The 26360-nt window shown below is 36.7% G+C and overlaps 2 pseudogenes; both read left to right on the top strand.

The window, feature by feature from the left end:
• The first annotated feature begins 372 nt into the window (after positions 1–372).
• Positions 373–2273, top strand: LOC147406733 (alkane hydroxylase MAH1 pseudogene; annotated as a pseudogene).
• A 14385-nt stretch (positions 2274–16658) lies between these two features.
• LOC147406732 (alkane hydroxylase MAH1 pseudogene) lies at positions 16659–18345 on the top strand (annotated as a pseudogene).
• The last annotated feature ends 8015 nt before the right edge of the window (positions 18346–26360 follow it).

The following is a 26360-nucleotide window of genomic DNA, read 5'->3' as shown; positions in this document are numbered from 1 at the left end:
TTAATTGCAACATTACACATTTTTGGAAACATCATATTTAAGCATAACTTTCGATTCGGGTGTTTGTTTGGCCATTATTTTATATGTATTTTGTGAAGATTTAGCCGGAGGTGAATTCGTTACTTTTAATGAACAGACTTATTATGTTTTCGTCCAATAGTTAAGGGGCACTCTATCAAAAAAACCCTTATTAAGTCCATGTCACATTCGTTTACAACAACATGCCCAAATGAAAAGAAAAAATTTGGCTCTTAAAGGGTAGATTGTGGTTGGTTTTGATAAATTCTGTAAAATTATTATTATTTTTATAAAATATTCTTTTTAATAGTTTTTTTTTTTTGTTGATAATTGTCCCCTTTGGTTTTTAATGCACACAATGTGAGATATTTAGGTGGTTGCTGATTTAATAGTGTAACCTACGCCCTTAGGTATTTGTTATCAGCACCTCTTAGGACCCACCAATCACCGTAACCAAAAAGAAAAATGATCTTATTATATGCATTCCCATGGTGAGATAATTTAACAGCTCCAATGGTGATAATGGGCTTCATGGGGTATGCAGAGATACTCTTGGCAATTTTATGTTTCTTATTTCTTAGTCATCTGAAGAACAAGGGCCTCCCGACGAATTGGCCTCTCACTGGAATGCTCCCCGCCATTCTTGTTAACGTCCACCACATTCACGATTGGAGCACACAAGTTTTAGCATTGAGTGGGGGCACCTTTCTGTTCAGAGGACCATGGTTCACTAACATGAATCTGGTCCTTACTAGCGATCCGTTAGACATCCGCTATATCATGAGCACGAACTTCTCAAATTACCCCAAAGGGTCGGAATATAAGGAGATTTTTGATGTTTTGGGAGATGGAATTTTTAATTCAGATGATGATTCATGGAGAACCCAAAGAAAAGTGGCCATTTCTCTCATTAAAAATCACAAATTCCAACGGTTTTTGCAGAAGACTAGTTGGGAAAAGGTGGAGAATGGGTTGATCCCCATTCTTGATCATGTCTCCAAAGAAGGCCTTGTGGTGGACTTGCAAGACTTATTTAAACGATTCACGTTTGATAGTACGAGTGTGTTGTTGTCTGGTGTCGACCCTGGCTGCCTCTCGAATGAATTGCCAAATATTCCGTTCCTAGAGGCCTTCAATGATGTTCAAGAGGTGATATTTTATCGAAATATGGGGCCAAACAGCCTTTGGAAATTGAAAAGGTGGCTAGGAATCGGGTTAGAAAAGAAAATGAATAAAGCTTGTGATATCCTTGATGATTACCTGGCCCAGTGTATCTCTATAAAACGAGAACAACTAAGCAAAAGTGCAAGAAACAAAGAACAACGACAAGAAGAAGATGATAAGGGTATGGATTTGTTATCATCATACATGGAGGAGGAAGTTGAACCTTCGGGACCGAAATCTGATAAGTTTTTGAGAGATACAATATTGAATCTCATGCTTGCAGGAAGTGACACAGTCAGTGCATCTCTCACCTGGTTTTTCTGGCTTGTTTCAACTAACGCGTTGGTGAAAATTAAGATTATTGAAGAACTCAAGTCATTGAACTCATCAGTGAGTGAAGCAAACAAGGTGACGATGTTTGACATGGAAGAGTTAGGAGGGCTGGTTTATTTACATGGAGCCTTCTGTGAAGCTCTACGACTCTTCCCAGCAGTACCATATGAACACAAGACCCCTTTGTGTTCAGATACCCTTCCTAGTGGCCATAGAGTTGATCCAAAAACGAGGATCTTGCCATGTCTTTATGCAATGGGAAGGATGGAGGGGATATGGGGAAAAGATTGCTTGGAATTCAAACCGGAGAGATGGATTTCCGAGAAAGGGGGAATCAGGTATGAGCCATCCAATAAGTTCATAGCATTCAATTCAGGACCCAGAACTTGCCTAGGTAAGGACATCGCTTTCACTCAGATCAAGTTGGTTGCGGCAATCCTGATTTATAAATACAATTTTGAAGTGGTGGAAGGTCATCCTGTGACCCCAAAAAATTCTATAATACTTCACATGAATCATGGCTTGAAGGTTAGGGTTACAAGGAGATCCATATGATGAATGGGCATGGCCATATGTAGCAATTTGTATGATGTTTTGTTACTCTAAATGTTGGGTTTCTATTAGCTATATGTTGTTGAAGTAATAAATAGTCTATCTAGCCTCTAATCTTTTGCTTTTGTTTTGTTGTGTTTTTATTCTTTTGATGAGTAAATTACTTTGATTTTCTATTCAAATCAAAGGAATTTTCCACTGTCTCATGTCACACCTTCCAAATGGCTCTAAACAGAAAATCCTCTATGATATTGGAGTAAATTTCTCGGTTTTAGATGATAATTATATGAAACCTAATAGGGTGTTTATTGTGGTTTCATGGACCAATGTATAAAATGTTAATTTAATATAACAATCCTAATTGACATAAATCACTCAACTATTTGAACTCAAATTCTAAGTGATCGATTTTCTCTTTATTGAAGATGATAATTGATGATATATACTAAATATGCACTTCTCCATCCCAATTAACCTAGCATTTGTGATGAGATAGATTAACAATGACCTATTGTGTAGCATGCATCTTAATTTATACTATGCATCTTATTCTCAAACAATAGGTCAAGATAATAATTTTAAGTCCCACAAAGTTTTTCTTTTATAAACCATAGAACACTTGGGTACTAGTGAGTCAACAAGGACATCTACGTAGAGGAAAGGTTGGAGGTGGTGGATGAAAACAGGGTGAAGAAACTAAGGGTAAGGTTAGCTAAAGAGGTCCAGGAGTTGCAAAAATCAGGGGCTACAGTTAAGGCCGACGCATCTCTAGTTTTACGAAGTGGGAGAAAACTCAATGGGACAAATGTCGATTAGAATTATATCTTGGAATGTGCGAGGGCTTAATGATAGGAATAAAAGGGCTTCGGTTAAAGCAATCCTACAATCATTTAAACCTCACATTGTAACCTTACAAGAAACGAAGTTGAATCAAGTGAACAAGGTGATTCTACAAGACATATGGGGTGGCCGGAACATGGGGTGGAAGTATCTAGCAGCTAATGGGACAGTAGGGGGAGTTTGGGTGTTATGGGATAAGGAGATGATCGTGGTTGAAGATTCGTTGGTGGGTGCCTTTTTTGTGTCAATATTATGCAAGTGTGTTGGGAAGGAAGTCAATTGGGTGTTTTCGGGTGTGTATGGCCCTACTAAAGAGTGGGAACGCAAGCAATTCTGGGAGGAATTGGATGATGTGGGAACGTATTGGAACCGTCCGTGGTGCTTGGGGGGAGACTTTAATGTCATAAGATTCACTTGTGAAAGACAAGGGGGATCGATGATTACTACTAAGATGAGGAGATTTGGGGAATTTGTGAATCGAAACAAGTTAGTGGATATTCCCTTGCAGGGCAGAAGCTTCACTTGGTCTAACCGTCATGATGTACCCACTCTTAACAGGTTAGACAGGTTTCTTATTTCAGATGATTGGGCTTTGTTGTTCTGTCAGCTCTCTCAGACGGCTATCCCAAATCCCGTGTCAGACCACTGCCCTATTCAATTAGAGGCAGGGCCATTTGGGAGGGGACCTATTCCGTTTCGTTTTGAAACTATGTGGTTGAAACACCCTAATTTTAAGGAGATGGTAGCAGATTGGTGGAGGAGTTTTGTTGTTACAGGAAAAGCAGGGGAGGTGTTTAGGAAAAAGTTGAAGGCCCTAAAGGCGGTGCTAAAAGAATGGAATAAGGAGTCTTTTGGCAAGGTGGACGTGCAAAAAAAAGAAGTTTTAGGGAGAATTGAGGAGATAGACCGAATTGAAGAGTTGAACCCGATTTCTATAGAAGACAGGACAATGAGAATGAATCTTCGTGAGAAATATCAAAGGTTGGCACTGATGGAAGAGATTAGTTGGAAACAGAAATCCAGAGTGAGATGGCTTAAGGAAGGGGATGGCAACACGAAGTTCTTTCACGGCATGGCCAATGCTCGAAATAGGAGCAATCGCATTACAAGAATATTTGTAAATGGGGAATGCTTGGAGGGAGAAGTGGCGGTCGCCAAAGGAATCGTAGACTTCTACTCGAAGTTGTACACCGACGAATCTTATATCAGACCAAAACCCGATCTGTTGCAATTCAATAGAGTCTCTGAAGTTCAACGGGTTTGGATGGAAAGGCCGGTTGATGAGGATGAGATTTGGGGTGTTATCTCAAGCATGAAGAGTGATAAAGCTCCTGGTCCAGATGGTTTTCCTGTGGAATTCTACAAATCTTGTTGGGAGATCATCAAAGGTGATTTCTTCGCGATAATTGAGGAATTCTTTAGAAATGGAGTATTAGACCTCGGCTCTAACTGCATTTTTATCGCTCTGATGCCTAAAGTGATGGGGACTGAAGATATCAAAGATCTAAGACCAATCAGTTTGGTGAACACTAGTTACAAAATTATCACGAGCATCCTTGCGAAAAGATTAAAAGGTGTTATCCAAGGGTTAATAGGGGGTAACCAAAGTGCGTTCATTAAAGGGAGGCAGATTTTAGATGGGGTTTTAATAGCAAATAAGTATATCGACTCTAGATTGAAGTCTGGCAAAACAGGGGTGGTTTGTAAGGTGGATCTTGAGAAGGCTTATGATCACGTTAGTTGGCAGTTCTTGGAATACATGCTGGGGAGAATGGGTTTTGGTAAAAAATGGATATCCTGGGTCATGACATGCGTGTCTTCCCCCTCCTTCTTGATTTTGGTGAATGGATCACCCCACGGCTTTTTCAGGAGTACTAGAGGCCTTCGACAAGGGGATCCTTTATCCCCATTCTTGTTTATTATTGTGGCAGAAATGCTTGGAAAGATGATGGAAAGAGGGGTATCGAATGGCTTTTTTGCGGATTCTCAGTAAGATCTAATGTTACTGTTTCACATCTCCAATTTGCGGACGATACACTAATTTTCTTAGATGACTCTATAGAGCAGACAAGGAGACTAAGTGGAATGTTATGTTGTTTCGAAGCGGTGTCAGGTATACCAGTAAATATGAAGAAAAACAAGATTTTTCCGGTGGGCATGGTTAGACGTCTCACTCTTCTCGCGGCCTCGATGGGTTGGAAAGTGGGCAGTTTACCGTCCACTTATTTGGGGTTGCCGCTAGGGGCCCAATATAGAAGGGTGGAGATCTGGGATCCGATAGTAGAAAGGGTTGAGAGGAAACTAGCAGCGTGGCAAGCTAATTATCTCTCCAAGGGGGGCAAATTGACGCTGATAAAAAGTGTCCTATCTAGTATCCCAGTCTACTTTCTTTCTTTACTCTCAATGCCCCGAAGTGTGGAACTAAGACTAGATAAGCTTTTTCGCAACTTTCTTTGGCATGATAGAGTTGGGAGTAGGAAACATCATCTAGTTAGTTGGAGACAGGTTTGCTCGGACAAGAAGTATGGTGGCCTCGGAATTAGAAGACTCGGGATAATGAATTTGGCATTGAAGGGAAAATGGCTTTGGAAGTTTAGGACTGACGGTGATAGTCTGTGGAGACAAGTTGTAGAAGGAAAGTTTGGCACTAAACGGACAGGGTGGGAAAGCGGGTCAGTTAGACATCCCCATGGTTGTGGGATGTGGAAAGGTATCATGAAGAGCATGTCGATGTTCAATCCGAGAATTAAATTCAAAGTGGGTCAAGGTAACCGGGTAAGATTTTGGGAAGATATTTGGTGCGAAAACCGATCACTTATGGAGGTATTTCCGAACTTGTATTCCTTATCCTCAAAAAAAGGGAGTCCAATCACATCAGTCCGACGATCTATAGAAGGAGAATGTGCATGGGACCTTGGGCTTCGGAGAGGTCTCGACAATTTGGAACTTGAAGATGTTGTTAGATTAGTAGATGGAGCTTCACGCTTAGAATTTCGTTCGGGAAGGGAAGATGAGAGAGTGTTGTAGACATGAAATGTTCACAATGAACTTCAATACTACATTGTTTGGAGTCGCCACCATTCTTTTTTTAGAAATGGGTGTGAATGGGCACCCGAATTGATCATTTTGAAAATTATTTTTTCCATGGCATTGTAGTGACTCTCATTTGTTGGAAAGGACAAGGTCTACTTAAGATCTAGGTAAGGAGGTCCGGTTAGAGGATGGGGAAGGTGTTAGGCACCCCATCCTCTCCACCAAAGGTGGTTACCTTGCTTGGCCATTTTATTTTGTAAAAAATTCAAAAAAACAAATATTAAAATGCATGAGAATATATGGTAAGAGTGGTGTGTGCATTAAGTGGAATGTTCCCTTAACAAAGGGTTTTGATTTTAAAGTGACATTAAGGGGGCATTCTATGGAAGAGAATGACCCATGTAGTCACATTGCATTTATGAAATGAATGTTGGTTTGAACTCTTAGAGAGACTCCATAATGGAGTTCCCTTGAAGTCACAACCATGATGTATGTATGCATGGCTAGAAACTTAGTGTTTCACCCCATCAAGAGGGTGACACGTTTCTTCATCATTGCCATGCATAAGTGAGTGTGTGCATTGTGTACAAGATGATGCGTGAGATTGGGATGAAAAGGGCTTCAACCCCCATCCTTTCGATCGAACCTTAGTCCAATCAACCGGGGATGGGAGAGGGTGTGCATTACATCCTAAAGGATTTCTAAACGAGAAAATAAAATAGAGGATTAGAATAAGAAGATGCAAGCTTTAAAATAAATAACTACATCTTATCCCCACCTTGTCCCTTAATGAACTTGAACCTTGAAGAGTAGGCTTGAGAGATGAATGAGATGATTGAGGGTTGAGTTGAAGTTTAGAAGATGAGAGAATGAGTAGGAATTTTTGTAGAGTTTTAGGTTGAGAGATGGGGGCTTGAGAGCATGAGTTGTTCATAGAAAATGATGGTATTTATAGAGTTTTTGGAGGACTTTGGGGGATAAAGTGGTCCAACCCTAAAAATGAAGAAAATGGACATGAGATTTAGGTTATTTCTTTTTGGATTTTCCATTTGTATGAGGGTAAAGATGACATTTGTGAAGAAACCCTAAAAGCATGCTTTGATCCTTGGTTTTTTGGTAAATAGAGGTGAGAGAACAAAAGTACTTTTGGGAAGGTGAATGGGGGAGTGACATGTGTAAAGGTGGAGTGGTAGGTAAAAAGTAGATCTTGGTTTATTTGTAAATAACAAATAAAGCAAGGGTGGAAGTATAGTTTTGAAATGGACCAATGGAAAAACAAAAGCACATTTGGGAGGGTGAATAGGAGGATGACATGTGTAAAGGTAAAGTGGTAGGTGAAAAGTAGACTTTGGTTCATTTGTAAATAACAAATAAAGCAAGGGTGGAAGTATAATTTTGAAATGGACCAATGGGAGAACTCTATGTATGTACTTGAAGATTCCCACCTTTTGAGGGCATAATGGGAAGTTCCCTCACCTTTATGGATTATTACCAAAGACCAAACAACCTTTTTTGGTTTGACTAAACCTTTTGAGAAGGGCATTCTTGAGTTTACACAAAAAGGAAGTTGACCCTCCAATTAGATGATGCATTGGATATTGAGGGCTTATGAGGTGTCAACATGTGTCATCTTATGAAGGGGTGAGAGGATGGACTTGGAGTGGGTTTGATATTGGGCTTAGAGAATGGATTTTGTCTTGGGCTTAGGTTGGGCTAGAAAATGGATTTAGGTTATGGGTTTAGAATGATATTGGGTTTTAGGCTTAGGTTGGGCTAGGTAATGGATTTAGGTTATGGGTTTAGAATGGATCGGTTAATTGAAAATGAACACGAATTGGGAGTGGGTTAGGGACAAGGTTGAGCATGCAAACTATATAACATGATGCATGCATGCATGAAGATGATGCCAAGTGGCAATGCGGGCCTATTGAGAGGCTTAAGTCATAAACTGAAATCAATTTGAAGAAATATGAATTTTCCTAATGGGTTCGTGCAAATTGGGGTGTCTACAAGTGTGGATGGCAAGTAAGGATGGGAAGTTTTCGGTGCGCTCGTTTTATCACTCCCTATGCGATAATGGAGATATTTCCTTTCCTCACGTGTCGATTTGGGGTCCTAGAGTACCAAGTAAAGTTGCTTTCTTTACTTGGACGGCGTCCTTAGGAAGAATTCAAACGGTGGATTTTCTGATGCGTCGTGGTTTGTGCGGGGCGAGTTGCTGTGTGCTATGTATGGACAATGGAGAATCTTCGGATCATCTTCTTCTTCATTGTAAGTTTGCACATGACATATGGACACACTTTTTGAACTTGTATGGAGTTATATCCTGTCTACCACAAACATTAAAAGAACTCTTCAGTTGTTGGTCTTCAATTGGCTATTCGTTTGGTGGTACAAAGAGATTGTTGTGGAGTATTACACCATTTGCAATCTGTTGGGGAGTATGGCTTGAGAGAAATAGGCGTATATTCGAGGGGAAGCAGAAAGATTGTAGAGATACAATTATATCCATTGTGGGTCTTATCTTTTTCTGGTCCAAAGTATTCAAAGAGTTTAGGGGAGTTTTCTTCGAGGATTTTATTTTTAATTGGGATGGGATTTGTTGTATTCCTTATGAGTAGTCCTCCGATGTAAGGTCTTGCTAGGTCAGTCATCTCGACTGGCCTAGTTTTGTTTATGAATGAATTACTACTTATCAAAAAAAAGTAATCACAGTATTTTATTTTTCACAAAACAAGAAAAAAAAAATTCAATTGATTGGAGACAATATTGGAACCTTAATCTTATACATGGTGTCACTTTTAATCCAGGAGCCCATTTAGCTACTAGTATATATGCATTTTTGGTATTTAGTGACAATGATCTATTCTTAGGGGAATTGATCTCTTTCAAAAGCATTGAATTTGCTACTTTGATAGAGATGAAATACAACCCTATTCAAATACAATGGATCATCATTTGATAAGAAAATCCTATATTAAGGTGTATAAAGTTATTTGCCCTAGAATTTTCCATGTAAACACATTCTTGCAATTAAGTGCTTGCCCAATCCATTTTTTTTCTTTGGTTTTCTTACTTTTTAGTTGATCAAGGAAATATTTCAACCGGATTCATTATTTCTAATTAACAGACTGGTTTCAAACATCTTATATAACTACAAGAAAATTGACCTTTACCAAGGCTCAAGGCCAACGCTAAAAGCATTATAAAACGTTGTTGAAAGATATAGCAACGGCCATAGTGACTATTGTTGCGCATCGCAAAAGCCTGTCGCAAATATAGTTTTAGTGACAGCCACCATTGTAAAAGACCGTTGTTGTAGACCAATTTTAAAAAAAAAATGGGTTGGAAAATCAGTTTTACCAACTCTGCAGATTCTTATAGCTACAACTGTGACCGTTGCTATATCACGAACAATTTCTTAACACCACCTATAAAGACGGTAGACTGGCTGTCGCAATATGTTAATTTTCTTATAAAAAGTTTTTTTATTTATTATATTCATCTAATTACTTTGAGCACCCACTAAGTTCTAGAACACCCATTGTCTCTAGCACATATTTGAATTTTACTTTGAGTACCCACTAGTTAAATTGATATGATGGCCTCTTAGAGAAAAAATTAATATTTCATGAAAACTATTTCACGTCAGCGTTTTGCAAATGCTGCCACAGATTTCCCCTTCACGGTACAACCTTCTTCGTTCCATACGGATTCTTCTAGGAAATAGCAATTAAATGATAAAGTAATGAAATTAATTTAATTTACCATCACACAAAGTATGAAGCATGAGCTCCAATTAGGGAGACTATCTTTACAAATTATTAACACTGCTTTTCCTTCCTAAGAATCTCAAATTCCAACTTCAGAATTTAATTAAATAAAAGAATTACAAATGTGAGATAGTTTGTAGAACATTCAATCTCAGTCACCATCAACTTGATCACTGGGCAAGGGATGGGACCTATAAGGAAATGGTAGACGCAAGATTGTCCAGTTGAGAATCGTCATTTTATCAAAACAAATTTTAAGGCATCTAAATGATTAAGTCACGACATTTCCCGAGAAGGAATTCGGGGAGCTCCTCGTGTTGATAAGTTGGGGATTATAAAGGAGCAAGTTCAACCGGTATAACCTCACCAATGAAGAATCAAACAAGAATCGTATGCTTTAACAGTATTGAAAAATGAAGATGTAGTCGAGTTACCCGAATCAGAAATGCCATTTCTATTACCAGATTGTTCAGGTTACCAAGAACAAGACTGACCACACCCCTTGCAATTGTCAATTAACCAATGTCAATCCCAAGCTGAAATTTAATGAAGTGTAGGAAGTTAGCGATGAGAATATGACAATTCTGACGTAGGTTGTATATATTGCCGTGTAGAATACAAGTGCGTGCGTGTGAATGCAATGTGGGTCCATACATATGTATGTTGTATGTATTGCCATGTAGAATTGACTTTAGAAGAGACAATATAAGAGTAGGCGTGGAGTCCAACCCTACACAGAGTACTCAGTGATATGAGATATATAGTTTACAACGATAAGCGGTAAGAGTTCGAGTTCCTCTAAGCCTGGGTGGAGGGTAGAAAAAGTCTTGTTGTTCAGGTTAGATACAGAGAAGATCACTCCGTTTTCGAGTGGAAGGCGGTAGCAATTGCTCTTTCAGCTAGGTCAAGGTGGACTTTGCAGTCTTTATCTCGTGCTGTTGCATAAGCAAGTTCAGCCGCCCTTTCTGGTCACTTGCTTCCGACTCCCCTTCTATTACTATAATCAAATTGAAAGTTGCTCTGTTATGTCAAGTGCCAAGATTGGCTAGAGAGATTCCGGTAATCATGGGCAGAAATAAACCCAAGCTTCAACTCCAATTCCAAGATAGCAGTATCAGTGTGAGTGATCTTTGCAACAATTTTGTTTAACTACAAGGGTGAATATGATGAAATTAAAATAAAACGGGAGGGACCACAAGTCATGATTTTAATTTTGTAGATGAAACTACCTAGAGACCCACCTCTAAAGAATTGATCCCTTGTGTCTCTAAAATGCTATTTCTATGCAAGTATCTTCTTGATGCAGCAATTCCTACATTCTCCAATCATCATCTTTTTCAAATTCTAAAAATACATTCAAGACAATTTCCAATTGTAATACAAAATAATTCAAGGCTTGAATTGAATTGTTTGCACAAAGTAACAAGAGCCTGCCGAAGATCGCAACAAAGCACTTGAAAGAGATAAACTTCAGCTATACGAATGATATAGGTACTGTCAAGTCAAAATACTAGGCGTCCTCATTGACCTAGAGAAACTTATGTACCAGACATGTCAATTGAGTCAGAATGAGTTGACCCCAGGAAGAACTGGGACATATTTTCAAAAAACAGTGACTAATAGGTCATATAATCTTCAATTTTATGAATCCAATACCTTATGTGTCAAAATCTAGAAATTAATTAGAATCCCAACATTAATATCATAGCACCAACAAAAAAAATACAACCCCCACATTCAAAAAAAAAAAAAAAAATACAACTTATCCAAATATTCAAATTTAAGGAAAAAAATAAACAAAGGAAAGACGGTATAATATTAGAGATGGAGAATTGAAACTAAATGATTCATCTTCATCAACATTGCAAGAGGTTGGCCTATGCCTATGGCGACTTTGAATCCAAGTGCCCCACCTTTTGCTTGACAATTCACTTGCCTCAAAACAAAACTGCCCTCCATCTTTCATTCCATAGTCCAAACAACATATAACAAAAATCAAAATCCACGACAAAATTTCATATATTTTGGATGTGATTCAAAAAGAATTAAGAGTCCACAATAAAAATGGCCCCTCAAGCATCTTGTAGTGTCAAACAAGCATTAAATCAACATGAATTTTTTTAATTTTACATATTTCTAATTTTACAACCATCAGTTGTTAAAGAAGCTTTAAAAAAAGTTTACACAGTTCTCAACATTCATTAATACTTCAAAGGAGCAATTGCAAATAACTCAAAGCAGTAAGATGTGCATGACACAATATATGAAAATGCACCTTACCTAACCAAATTCTCTTTTGCTAATATTCTTGTTGATAGCATGACTTGAATTTCAGATCTTTCAATTGAAGTGATACCCTGACTTGAACTTCAGATCTTTCAATTGAAGTGATTTTAAACATCTATCGACAATCACTTGAAATTTTACCATCATTAAATATTAGTCTACTATGACCACAAGTATATAATGTTGAAAAATAAAGATACTCCCTGTTTATATGAATTAGGATAGAGATACTTCCTTGTTTTAGACATCAGGAATTGTATATGCCTTAAAGACAGTCCTTACAAAATTTCAATCCATTATGACATACTTTATTAAAACTTGACTTGAAAAAACTGGATTGTTCCATTGAATCCAAGTATCCTAGTTCCAATCACAATTTGCTATACTCGTCTAACTTAATCCTTGGTTTTTTAGATTTATTATATATGAATTATATTTCTGTAAGACTTAGATGTGCATACCCATGGTTCTTTACTGCTATGAATTTGTGCGATTTATTATCAAGTTTGCATTTTTGAATCCATTAAAGCTTCACTTAAAGTTGAAAACGCTAATGGAGTCCTCATAAAATCGATCACATTTAGAAATAAATTGGGAAAAAAAAAGGATCTTGGTAGCTCTGATCGAAATTCAACAAATTAAAATAAAAAATCTGTTACTAGTTCTACTATTTCTACATTTGATTCAAACAAAAGCATAAACTTTTAACTTCACACATGCATTTTAGATCAAACAACACCGAATCGAATCCAATCCAATCAAATAAACCCTTGGAATCAGCTTCGGACTTAAATACTCTAAACTTTACAACAAATGCATCAAAATCAAACTGGAAACTTCTCTCTAAATTCAAATACATGTTTGAACACTTTAGATTCGTAAACGAAATCACAGATTCAGCCACAATGATAGAATGTTGTCGATTTAATACGTTAAAGATCAGAAAATTTGATATCCGAGTTTGAATTCAATTGAAAAAGTACAGATCATAAAGAAATATAAGCGTTGAAGCTCAATTAACTGTGACAAAGGTAGGGTTTAAATGCATAATCGCACACCTGTAAGAGAAATTTCTATTATTTTGAGATCGAAATGGTTTATTGAATCCATCTCTCTAACTTAAATTGTTGTCGAGAATCACAACACATGAGTAAAAAATTGAAACCTTAACATAATTTAGGGTTTAAGATGGTGGCAATGGTGGCGAAGATTCTTAGGTCATTGATCGAGGAAACATGAAAGAAATTGCAGATAATCCAAAATCAATAATATATATATGGGAAATGTTCAGCACCAAACATTTTGGCAAAACATTTTTCAAAACATGGGTTAGAAGTTTTGTAATTGGCTGATTTTTCTTGAGGATGATCTCTACGGTGAGGAGATCATCATCACCAAAAATCAGCCTGTGGACACGGGATTTTCAACATTTTTCAAACATCCCTCCACTTTGGGGTGTTTTGGAGTCGCCACCATTCAAATTCGAAAATGGGTGTGAATGGTCACCCGAAGTTGTATTTTTGAAAAACATGTCATTTTGACATTTTTTGTTGACTCTTGTAGGATAGGGCATATGGTCCAACCTTGATTCAAGGTAAGGGGGTCCATTTATGGAGTAGGGAAGGTGTTAGGCACCCTACTCCATCCACGTGATGTGGTAACCTCGGATTCGGTCTTGTGAAAATAAAAAGAAAATAAAAATGAAAAAGAAAGAAAATTGATATGTGCCCTCAAATATGAGGGACTTTCAATGTTGGATTCAATCATTAAGGGCACCCTTATATAGAAGGGGCCCTTTTGTGATTTAACCCATGGTGGTGTGTGCAAATGTGTGGGAAAAGGGAGAGTAGAGGAGGGAAGTTGAGGGGGGTGTTCTTGGTCCAAACCCACCTTGTCCTTGAGTTGATCTTCAAATGTCTTCTCTTGAGTTGACTTGGACTTGCTTGAAGTTGTAGAAGATTGAGTTGAGTTGAGAGTGAGGTGTTGAGATGAGATGAGAGAGGGTTGAGTGTAGTGAAGAAAGTAAAGTAGAGTGTTGTAGTGTTTTTAGGATTTCTTCTCAAATTTTCATTAGGTGTGGTGAGGGGAGAATGGAGGGGTTTTTATAGAGGTTGGAGAGGTATTTTGAGGGTATAATGGGGTGAATGAAGAGAATAGTGGTTAATGGCATGGGTTTGAGAGGAAAAGGGTATGAAATTTGAGATGAAAATGAGGGTGTTTTTGTAATGATGGAAATGGGTTGTGTTTTAACCCAAATGGTTTGGATCTTACCCAAATCCATTTGGGTAGAGTGTTTGGTGGGGTGAGATGAGTGATGGTTGATGGGTGTAAGAGAGTTGTTTGGAGAATGAGTGTAGAGATGGTTGAAGAGGTAAGGTGTTAGATTTGAGATGATGTGTAGTGTAAGAGGTTGATTGGTTGGATTTTGGGAGAGGTGAAGGGATGAAGACATGTGGCAAATGGGGAGATGATGAGATTGGTTGATTGGTGATGGTGGTTAGATGATTAGAGAGAAGAGTATGGGAGGTATGGGTTGAGGTGTGGGTGGTTGATAGTGTTAGAGAATGGGGAATAGGTTAGGTTAGGGTAGGGTTATGGGTTATGATGTTGGTGGTTGATGATGAGGGATGGGGAATAGGTTAGGTTAGGGTAGGGTTATGGGTTCTGATGTTGGTGGTTGATGATGAGAGGATGGGGAATAGGTTAGGTTAGGGTAGGGTTATGGGTTGCGTTGATTTTTGGAGGGAAGTGATGGAGTTGGTTAATGATGGTGAGATGATGGGTAATCGGTTCGGTTAGGGTAGGATTATGGGTTGAGTTGATTTTTGGAGGGAAGTGATGGCGTTGGTTAATGATGATGAGAGGATGGGTAATAGGTTAGGTTAGGGTAGGATTATGGGTTGAGTTGATTTTTGGAGGGAAGTGATGGCGTTGGTTAATGCTGATGAAAGGATGGGTAATAGGTTAGGTTAGGGTAGGATTATGGGTTGCGTTGCTTTTTGGATGAGGGAGGTGGAAGGAGATGATGACATGTGTCATTTTGTGTATTTAGTTGGTGATTGGTTTGATGCGATTGATAGGTTGGATTGGGTTTGGGTAGTGAATTGGGCTTAGGTTAGGAGTTGGGTTTAGATTGGGTTGGGTTAATGTTGGATAAAGTAGTTTGGGTTTGGGTGTGGGCTTGGATAGGGAATTGAATGCTAATGAGGATGGACTTGGATTTAATAGAATGATTGGGCTTGGATGGAATAGATGGTTTTGGGATTCATGGGCCACGTGAATAGGACTGGCCCATTTATTTTGAGGAAAACAAGACTTTTGAGGGTATGGGCTTTGAGGGCCCAATACGGTTTTTATTTTTGTTTTTGGGTATTTTGGCGTCGAGGCCCGCTCAAATTCGGGTGTCTACACAGCCCATTCCAAAACTTCTAACCCCATAAAAAATGGTTTACAAAAAATGGACGGTCTACAATTTTTCAACTTGTAAACATGGGGTTAGAAGTTTTGGAATGGGCTGATTTTTGGTGAGGATGCTATCCTCACCGTAGAGATCATCTTCACCAAAAATCAGCCCATTCCAAAAGTTCTAACCCATGTAGGACAAAAATGGTTGGCTAAAATGTTGGCCAAAATGTTTGGTGCTGAATGGGACCCTATATATATAAGAATGGGAGAAAAATAAAATAAAATTCTTACTTGGTTTGGTGATAGTGGTAATGAGAGTTCGAATGTCGAAGAGAGAGAGAGAGAGAGATGATTATAGTTGGGAGTTGATATAGAAAGGGATTAAAAGCACTATAGCGACGATTGAGTCGTCAAGCCGTCGGTAATTGTAACTGGTAGTCTTCTAGGAAAAAAATCTGCCATTAATTTTTTTTACTAACTCTACTGCGACAACTAGGTTGAGATCGTCACTAATTTCCGTTGTTATAAATCTAATTTCTTGTATACAATTCATGAGGTCCATGATAGGAAAAAACCATTGATCGAATACGATTATTAGAAAGCGTTGTGATAATATGACTCCCCAACGTGGCATGCTCAATCAACTCCCTTGACGTGGGGTGTGCCAGAACCATAGACTTTAGATACACAACCACACATCCCATTTACACAACTGCACAGATTTATGGAGTTGTGCGGTTGTGTATCCCGAGGCATATAGTTTATGGTTCTAACACACCCCACGTCAGGGGAGTCAATTGAGTATGCCATGTGGGGGAGTATATTATCAACACATTTATTAGAAATGCACTGGTCTGTGTCAATTTTTGGTGTATTTAACATGAGTCATGGACTGACAAGATTTACTGTGATTCTCACAATTCTGACATGGAAATATATGCATAACCGTAGATGATTTTTACTCGTATCACGAGAAAACACATCTATGGTTATGTGCACATCCCACGTCACTTGTGAGAATGGCAGTAAATTCCCTGTATCATTCCAGCATTTTCCATTTAACATTTATGGCTCACTGCCTTTGAAAGGGAAAACTCGGCCGTACTTTTTAATGCACACGACGTGTAAGGTGTGGTTGTTGATTTATAAAGGTCGATCAGTTAAATAACCATTTTCCTTCTTAGGACCTACCAATAGCCATAACAAAAACAAAAACCATTTTATTATGTAAACTATATATCCACCCAACAATTTTGCAATGCAGACTGTGCTACCGAACTGTTTTAACAGCTAGTTCTAATGGCGATAATGGGCTTCATGGATTATGCTGAGATTCTCTTGGTGATTGTATGTTTCTTATTTTTTAGCCATCTCAAGAACAATGGGCTTCCCACGAATTGGCCTCTCATTGGAATGCTTCCCGCCCTTCTTGTTAATGTCCACCGCATTCACGAGGGGATCACACAAATTTTAGCACAATGTGGGTGCACCTTTGTGTTCATTGGACCATGGTTCACTAACATGAACACGGTGGTTACTAGCGATCCGGACAACATTCGCTATATCATGACCACAAACTTCTCCAGTTACCCAAAAGGGTCTGAATACAAGGAGATTTTTGATGTTTTGGGAGATGGGATTTTTAATTCAGATGATGATTCATGGAGAATCCAAAGAAAAGTTGCCATTTCTTTGATTAAAGATAAACAATTCCTACGATTTTTGGAAAAGACAAGTTGGGATAAGGTGGAGAATGGGTTGATCCCTGTTCTTGAGCATATCTCTGATAAAGGCCTTGTGGTGGACTTGCAAGACTTATTTAAGAGATTTGCGTTTGATAGTACAAGTATGTTGTTGGCTGGCATCGACCCTGACTTCCTCTCGAATGAATTCTCCAAGGTAATTCCTCTTGCAAAGGCCTTCGACGATGTTCAAGAGGTTCTACTTATTCGACATATAGTGCCAAATAGCTTTTGGAAATTGCAAAGATGGCTAGGAATGGGGACCGAAAAGAAAATGAGTAAAGCCTGGGATATCCTTGATGACTACGTAGCCCAGTGTATCTCTATAAAACGAGAACAACTAAGCAAAAGTGCAAGAAACGAAGAGCAACAACGACAAGAAGATGACAAGGGTATGGATTTGTTATCATCATACATGGAGGAGGAAGTTAAAACTTCAGGTTCAAAATCTGATAAGTTTTTACGAGACACAGTATTGAGTCTCATGTTTGCGGGAAGAGACACAGTCAGTGCATCTCTCACCTGGTTTTTCTGGCTTGTTTCGACTAACCCGGTGGTGAAAATTGAGATCATCGAAGAACTTAAATCCTTGAACTCAACAGTGAGTGAAGCAAACAAGGTGAGGATGTTTGACATGGAAGAGCTAAGGGGGCTGGTTTATTTACATGGAGCCTTATGTGAAGCTCTAAGGCTCTTCCCACCCGTGCCATATTTACACAAGAGCCCTTTGTGTTCGGATACCCTTCCTAGTGGCCATAGAGTTGATCCAAAAACAAAGATCTTGCCATGTCTTTATGCAATGGGAAGGATGGAAAGGATATGGGGGAAAGATTGCTTAGAATTCAAACCGGAGAGATGGATTTCTGAGCAAGGGAGAATCAGGTATGAACCATCCAACAAGTTCATAGCATTCAACTCAGGACCAAGAACTTGCCTAGGTAAGGACATCGCGCTCACTCAGATCAAGTTGGTCGCAGCAGTCCTGATTTTTAACTACAATTTTGAAGTGGTGGAAGGCCATCCTGTGACCCCGAAAAATTCTATTATACTTCACATGAAACATGGCTTGAAGGTTAGGGTTACAAGGAGATCGATATGATCAATTTGGCATGGACATTGCAATTTGTACGATGTTTTGTTATTCTAAATGTTGGCATTCTATTAGCTATTGTTAAGAGTAATAAATACTACTCTATCTTGCCTCTATTCTTTTCTTTAGTTAGTTGTTTTCATTTTTCCAAGCAATTAATACTTTGTTTGGCCTCTACCCTTAGCTTATTCAACAACCAACAATTATATTTCATTTTAGTATTTTTAATCTAGTTTTCATATGCTTTTAATTAACTTTTAATATATTATTTTGACTTCTTGAAATGGACTCGTGAATAGTTGAGTTAACTCAACTCAATGGATATCCAAATAAAGTCAAGGTTTAGTCAAACTAGTGATTTAATTAAATTTTCTCATGAAAATGAAGGTGGAGGTGCTAGAGAAAACCGGTGGAGTATTGAAAGAGGAGGGGGAGGAGATGAAGAAAGAAGAGGTGGCACCTAAGACTAAGAGCCAGTGAAGAAAAATGAACATAAGGTGGTCTAAATTCTTTCTATAATTAATCGTACCAACATATTTTGGTCTAGATTCTTTGTAAATAAACTTAATTAGTCAAGAGTCATATTATCAGGACTCTTACTATTAACGTCTCTCTCACACATTTTAGGGTATTAATAGTGGTGCACCCATCAATCAAAGAAGAAAATTAATTACATCGCCAACATAGATCCTCAACTAGAATAGGGTCTTTTGTTAATGTGTGGGCACACCTCATGCAATAAATATCCACTGAAATATAAGATGAATACATCGAGGATCGAGCTACTTTAATTTTACCTTTTAAATTCTTGGAATTTTTCAACGTGTATTTTATTGCACTTTAACATGTGCCGTAAAACCTGTGAGATCATATCATGTTTTTGGATGTAACAAATTGATGTGATTAGAATCCACTTAATGGTATGTTAAGTAACAAATTAATCACATAAATTTAAATTTTATGACGTGGATCCCAATCTGAGGGTTTACTTGTTAAGATACTCCATAAAGTGAGGTTTGATTGGTAACAAATTTCAGCAAGTAAGGTTTTGTTGGAGTTGTGAGAACTCTAAAATAGGTTTTTTTTTTTTTAACAATAAAAGTGACAATTGGATCTGCCAGGTAAATCTTTATAGAAAGAGGGTAAAAAATTTAACAAATTATATAACGGCAGAAATTATTATACGCAGCTGATTTCAGTCACTCCAGATGAAATTTGTTGTGTATATATGTCATAAGCTTAAAATTTGAATTATTTTGTAAGACAAAAACATCGAAATTGGTTTTACAAATCAATTGATCTCTGACAGGTTACTAAGATGGGTAATTTCTCAATGGTTATCTAGACGAGTCATGTCAATCTCATTTTATCTAAAATCAGAAGTAATATTAAACTCAGATGATATCTAAAATAAAGTTTAATTGAGATTGAAATAATATTTAGGTGGAAGACATTTCTATGATATCTATGATTACTTGGTGGAATGACTATTAAGATGGTTTTTTTTCCGGGTGAGAATGTGACAATGAAGATATCGAGTCAATAATGATAAAATCTCATATTGAACTGGATTCAATAAGGCCATCAAACAAGATTTATACTAAGGTTTAAGAAGAGTCATCCTTCTAATTGAAAGAAAAATAACCCTTCAAAGCAGACGGTTAATTCACTGTTGATTCTATCAATAATCCAACTCACTTTCAAATATACACCAAAGATTAAAAGGAAAATTAATCGGAATGCTGAGGTTGACTTAGTAATTCAGCCAGTTTTTAAGAATTTGGTTGAATCGGTGAATAGGCCATGGGTTTGAACCCAAACTCAGTCAAACTTGCAACTGTAGCAGTTAACAAGAACTTTATCTTTAGAGAGTCAAATGATAATGAGAAATATTGTTAAATCATAGTGCATATCATCGTTGCTTTGATGCATATAGAATAATTTTCTTTAAGTGATTTTGTAATTGACATCCATATTATTATTAAATAAAGGTGACTCTATTTTGTTTTTATTTCCAGTTGTGCTATGGACATGTTGTGGTTTGGATTTGTAATGATTGACAAGGAAAATTACATGGGCCATTATATTGACCTTAAAAAAAAATCGCAACTTATGGATGTATTTAGAAGGGTTTCAGGTGTGGTTAGATCGCAAGTCACACACGAAAATTCGGCAATTGAAATTAACCCCTTCTAACATCAAAGTAATTAATTCCAACAACCAAACTTCAATAATGTGTTGCAAAGCAAATATAAGTAATAATAAAGAAAGTAAATAAATGACCACAACCACAACTCAAGATATACATGGTTCACTTACAATGAGGTTACATCCTCGGATAAGTTAGCAAATAAAAATCCACTATCAATGAAGAAATTACAAGAATAGAGATTTATATTGACCTCCAACTCTCCGATGAAATCCACCAAACCTCTATACCCAACTCTAGTAATAACCCAAATAAGAAATCGATTACATTCTCATTGTCACAAGCCCGTGACTACAATCACCCTCAAGTACCTTGAGCATCTAGGTTTTACAAGCGAAGAAGAATATGCACGAATAAAGCCCTTATATCAATACCACGTTTTGCCCCTTGTTCAGGTGATTAATGACCCTACAACGATGAGAGGAGGTCTTGCCCAAAGGAATAGTAGTTAACAACTTTGATCGTGTTTGCTCATTGTTGTAAGTCTATCCACTATATATTATAGGTTTATGAGTCACATAAATCTATAATATACCGGAGGCATAAAGAGTCAATGCTCTCTCACACACTCAACAAAAGAGAAAATTCCATTTTAGAGAAACTCCTTTTATGGATGATAATGACCAACTCAGGACCCCTTTTATTTCTCATAAGCTAATGAAATAACATTACCCAAAATAACCTTGGAACACATCAACCCTTAAAAACAAAAGATAGTGATTTTACATCACCAAAACCCAATAATTTCTATTGTAATTATACATAAAAGTGAGTATGACATTGATGACTTACAACTATCATGACTCGTATTGGTAGTCTAACTAAATTACTACATTACAATATGTAATTGATTTGGACTCTTTATGGAGTTATATTGTAGTATATCTTTCATCTCTTTAAGTTTGACACTTTTATTTATTTATAACTAGGTATCCTTATAGACAATGGATCGGACCTATATTTGGGTTTTTGCCCAGTCCATAGACCATGGTCTTGTCCAAGGACAAGTCCCATGGCACGTGCAACGCCTACACATCACACACACCAAGTAAGTGGGTGGTGAGCCCAACTAGGTGGCCCTTGAGGAATTAATGCTCATACTCGGTATCGAACACATGAACTATAGGCATTAACTACTTATCGGTCCGAAATTGCCATTAAGCCTATCACTCAGGATTTTCAAGTTTGACACTTAATCATCAAACAATCCTTCATGTACTATCAATATTCCAATTAAACCAATAAACTTACTAATTAGGTTTTGAGGACGATTCATGTGCTTAAGAGAAAGCTAGACTTTTGCAAGGATTGAAACATAATACATAGACCTGCTAAATTTAGATGTTCTCCTCATGACTTATTTGAGAAAATTCATATATACCTCAACCCAATAGGTGATTATATGTATTTCATTTCACAACTATGATTATCTGTATGTCATTTTAGAACTATGCTGGTTAGGTAGTAGATAAGACGGTTAATATTAGTAGCAAATTGACTAGTAATAACCAATGATCCAATCCGATTCAGCAAGTTTCCCAATCAATTCAAATTCAATCAAATCAAATCAACTTGACTTTGTCCAATAAATGAGTGAAATTGAAATCTTCATAATTTGTCGATTATGATTTAACACATCATTTGGTGCAAGGAAAATGCTTTATTGCCTGCATTGGACAATGGACCTAAAATTGAGTTGACCTTACATTGCATAGAGAATTATTAATTTTCTAACTTGTATTTCGAGAAAATAAATCTACGATTATCTGTGCATTGCCAGATCAACTCAGTGTTGGATCCTGTGTCGAACGCAAGCAGTATAGCACAACTCTTGGTGCAAATATGCACCAATTAGAGTAGGCCAATGGGCTTTGGCTGACTCATTAATTTTGAAAAAAAAAAAAAAGTTTGTATTATAAAACATCGAAAAGAGGTGGGAAAATGATTTCCCATGAAAAAAAAATGCAAGCTGTTAAATGAATAATCTATAGCTACATGCCAAGAAAGAATGTAAATTTATGTGAGGCATGTATGGAAGAAAAATGTGTCCAAAGGTGGTTGATGAGGTGGTTAGCACATTGAATTTTAGTAGTTGGGGGACATCGTGATTTAATAATAGCTTTACAACCAATCGCCTCAGATACCGTATATTGCCATCAAATAACCCAAGGTTTACAATAAGTAGAATAGGGTGTCAGATAATTTTCCACTGAGCTATGATCCAGAATGGTGTCCCGTTCCTATAACAACAATAAGCGTCTGCGTGACACATTTTTGTTGGAGTTATTTTTTCATATTTATCATTGGCACTGGACTGTACCCCTAACGGAAAAGACTGAGGATCCTATATCTTGTACTGTTCATGGTTTTTAAAGTCGTCTGAGACCAAGACGTATCGCCCGAGTTAACTCGGTATCGGAGCCTAATGAGACCAACTGACAATGTCTCATGAGACGACCGCGTATCGTGAGATAAGCGAGTCGTCTCGAACGATATTTTCTAAAAACTCAAGCGATACGAACGAGATAAACGAGACAACGTAGATTTTATTTTAACTCGCGAGATAAACGAGTTGTATCGGACGAGATTTTCAAAATCTCGTCCGAATTAACTGAGACAACCGAGTTTTGCCTCAATCCTCAATTATTTCACCCCCAAATCGATTTTCCTCCATTATTTATTCATCTTCTCTACCAAGTGAAGAATTGAGTTTTTTTTAATTTTATATTTTTTTGAAACGCTTCATGCCATGCTTTCAAATATTTAAAAAACATTCTTACAAGCAACACCAATGTGCAAACATTTATGGATTGCATGCTTTGTTTCTAGAATGTAAACATGTAATATATTCCACAGGGCCATAAATGCCATTTAAAGAAGCATAACAAACAACACTGCAACTGTGATTGTTCATCCATCAACACAATAAACACTTCTTTTACAAAAAAATCATTGAACTCAATTTATTTTGATAAGTATATTATGATTTTTTTTTTAATTCTATATATTTTTTGGGTTTAATTTTTTTAATAGGAATCATTTTTGAATTTTTCTTGATTTTTTTTTTTCAGATTTTTTAAATGGTTAAAAACCATTGTCCTCAATGTCGAACGAGACGAGACGTATCGTCTGAGTCAACTCGGTATCAGAGAACGAGACAAGACCAAATACTGAGTTTAAAAACCATGGTACTGTTCCTTGTTAGCTAGTCATTTGGAATACAGCAAAATTTTGATTCATGAAAATTTTGAGTTATATTTGATTTTGAATTGCAAAATTCCAATATAAAATTCTGTCAAAAATTCAATAAATGAAAAATATACGGCATATGCTTCATACATGTATTATCCGTTTTATTGCAAAAATCCAAGAACACAAAAATTCGGCCATATGATAGTAATGGTGATGTTAATGTGACAAGGTGATGATAATAATGATGGTGGTGATAATGAGAACATTGAGATTATTGTTCCATTGATTTTTAAAAGAAGACCAAAGTCAAGCGATAAATCATTAATTTGAAAAATTAAGGTGTGATATCCAATAAATGTAGAGGGTTATGTCATTATTTTTTTAAAGATTAAAGAGACATTTGCCACGTAAAAATGTAGATTCCTCTAAAATTTTGAAGCATGGCTGCTTCAAAGTCAACTAGTGTTACCAGTCACAACTTGCAAGTTTATAATTTGCAACATACAAGTTATAATAGCATTTTTTTTCCACTGAGTTTTATAAAAATTCATTTGATTCGTAAAAACTATGTTTTATTCTTTTTCAAACTTAAAATTCACGAATTATTCAGAATTGTTCAATAATCTAGAGAATGATACTTTCATTGAAAAAAACGAAAAATACGTGAACAGGAGATTGTTAAGATGGGCTGTTCCTATAAGAAATGTAAGATGTCTACATGACATGTTTTTGTTGCAATTTTAATAGAGTCATGATAATATGACTCGCTACGTGGCATACTCAATTGATTCCCTGACGTGACAAGTTTAAGAATTGTAGATCTATATGCCTCGGGATACATGATTACACTCCAAGTCAAGGAGTCGATTGAGTATGCCACCTGGTGAGACATATTATTGAGACTCTATTTCAAATTCCAACAAAAACGTGCCATGTAGACACCTTGCCTTTATTATACGAACTGGATACCATATAGGATCCTCAAATCTTTTCCATTAGGGGTACTTTCTAGTGCCAATGCAAGCTTGCAGTAAAATAAATCTGAAATAAATTTTAAAGTGGGACCCTCAACCAACCACCGTCTTCACTTCCCACCTACTGTCACCAAAACTTTGTAAAAAACGTGAAAGTAACGAGAATAAAATGATAAATATGAAAACTAAAAATATATTAAATATTATGAAAAAAATGTAATATACATGATATTGGACATCTAATCTAATTTCAAGAAAAAAATGCTTTTGCATATCTATCTATGACAACAAGTCTAATCATCAATGCATTTTTGGAGCATAAGGGTAAAATTTGATTTTTTTTTTTTTATTATTCTGAAAATATGTGTTGAAAATGTAAAAAAATTGTGTTTGAAATGTAAAAACGTGATTTTAAAAGAAAATCAAGTTTTTATTGTTAGAGGTACACAACATACACGTTTTAAACGAGACTTAAAAAAAAAACAAAAACTGAGTTTTTTGTCACTAAATCCCACTCCAACATTTAGTCTCCTATAATTGTATATATATATTTTAATTTTTAGGTCAGATGAGCTGAGTACCCAATATTTTATTTTTTTTGAATCTTGCATGGGTATTTTAAATAATTTGAATTCAATGAGGTAAAGTGATCTAAATCCTTACGTTTTATTGCTTTTGATAGTTGAAATGGTATTTTAGATCATTTGATCACATGATTCGATGATAAAATGAAAGAACAAGCACAAAGATAAATGAGCCAGGCATTAAAAGCATCATTGATAAACTATAATCACGGCACATAATAAATCCAAAGATCCAGTTTTTTTATTTTTATTTTTGATGAGTAAATTAGATTTGAACCCTTGATCTCAAAGTTGTTTTACAATGTGTCAAACCAAACTATATGTCTAACTCAAAAGGACTGGTTTTCTTGTTAGTTCAGTCAACTATCATCATTGACTTTGCAGTTTGATTTGGCAATTAATTAATTCATTCCCTCGAGAACCTTCCTTGAAGACTTTAGGGTTTTATATGGAAGGGTCTACCTCCTACTTGTTTTGCACTATTGTCCTCTAATAATCACGTAGAACCAATAATATACTCATATAACTTGTGATCATGGATTATTAATAGTTCTAATGTGGCATTTGTAAACATAACCTACTTAGCTCATACTTAACAAAACGGAAAAAAAATGGCAATAATGATATGCAATCCATGACCATTTCCATAATGAATAACAATATTATTCTTCTACATATCCATGCATAGATGGACATGCTCCCTTCCTCATAAAACTTTCCATTTCCTACTCAACTATTCTTTCCTTGAGGGCCATCATCTAGATACACATATTAACATCTATAGGTTCTTTACCAACATACCAAGTGGCTCTATAGAGTGCCCAATCCAAGCCTACATGTTTTCACAAATGGGACTGTTTCATTTGGGCACTATGACTAACCTACCGTTTCTATTCTAAGTTAAGAAGAAATTTATTTAAAATTCATAGACAATAAGCATGAGGGGAAAGAATCAATCCTATGAGGCAACCAATTTGTCATTCCAAAAATTGTTGGGACGCCACCAACAATCCCTCTTGATTAGTTTATGAAAATTGACCTTCTATAACCCTTAATAATTTTCCACTCTAATTTACTTAATTAATTAATTACACTCATAACCCCTCTCTTCTCTTCTCTCTTCTCTCTCTCTCTCTCTTAATTTTTTGATACAGGGGTGTCTGGA

This window comes from Akebia trifoliata, chromosome 3 (genome assembly GCF_017979445.1).
Source record: "Akebia trifoliata isolate Shusen 1 chromosome 3, ASM1797944v1, whole genome shotgun sequence".
In the NCBI taxonomy this organism is placed as follows: Eukaryota; Viridiplantae; Streptophyta; class Magnoliopsida; order Ranunculales; family Lardizabalaceae; genus Akebia; species Akebia trifoliata.
The sequence above is the reverse complement of the archived record's forward strand: the minus strand, read 5'-3'. Positions and strand labels throughout refer to the sequence as shown.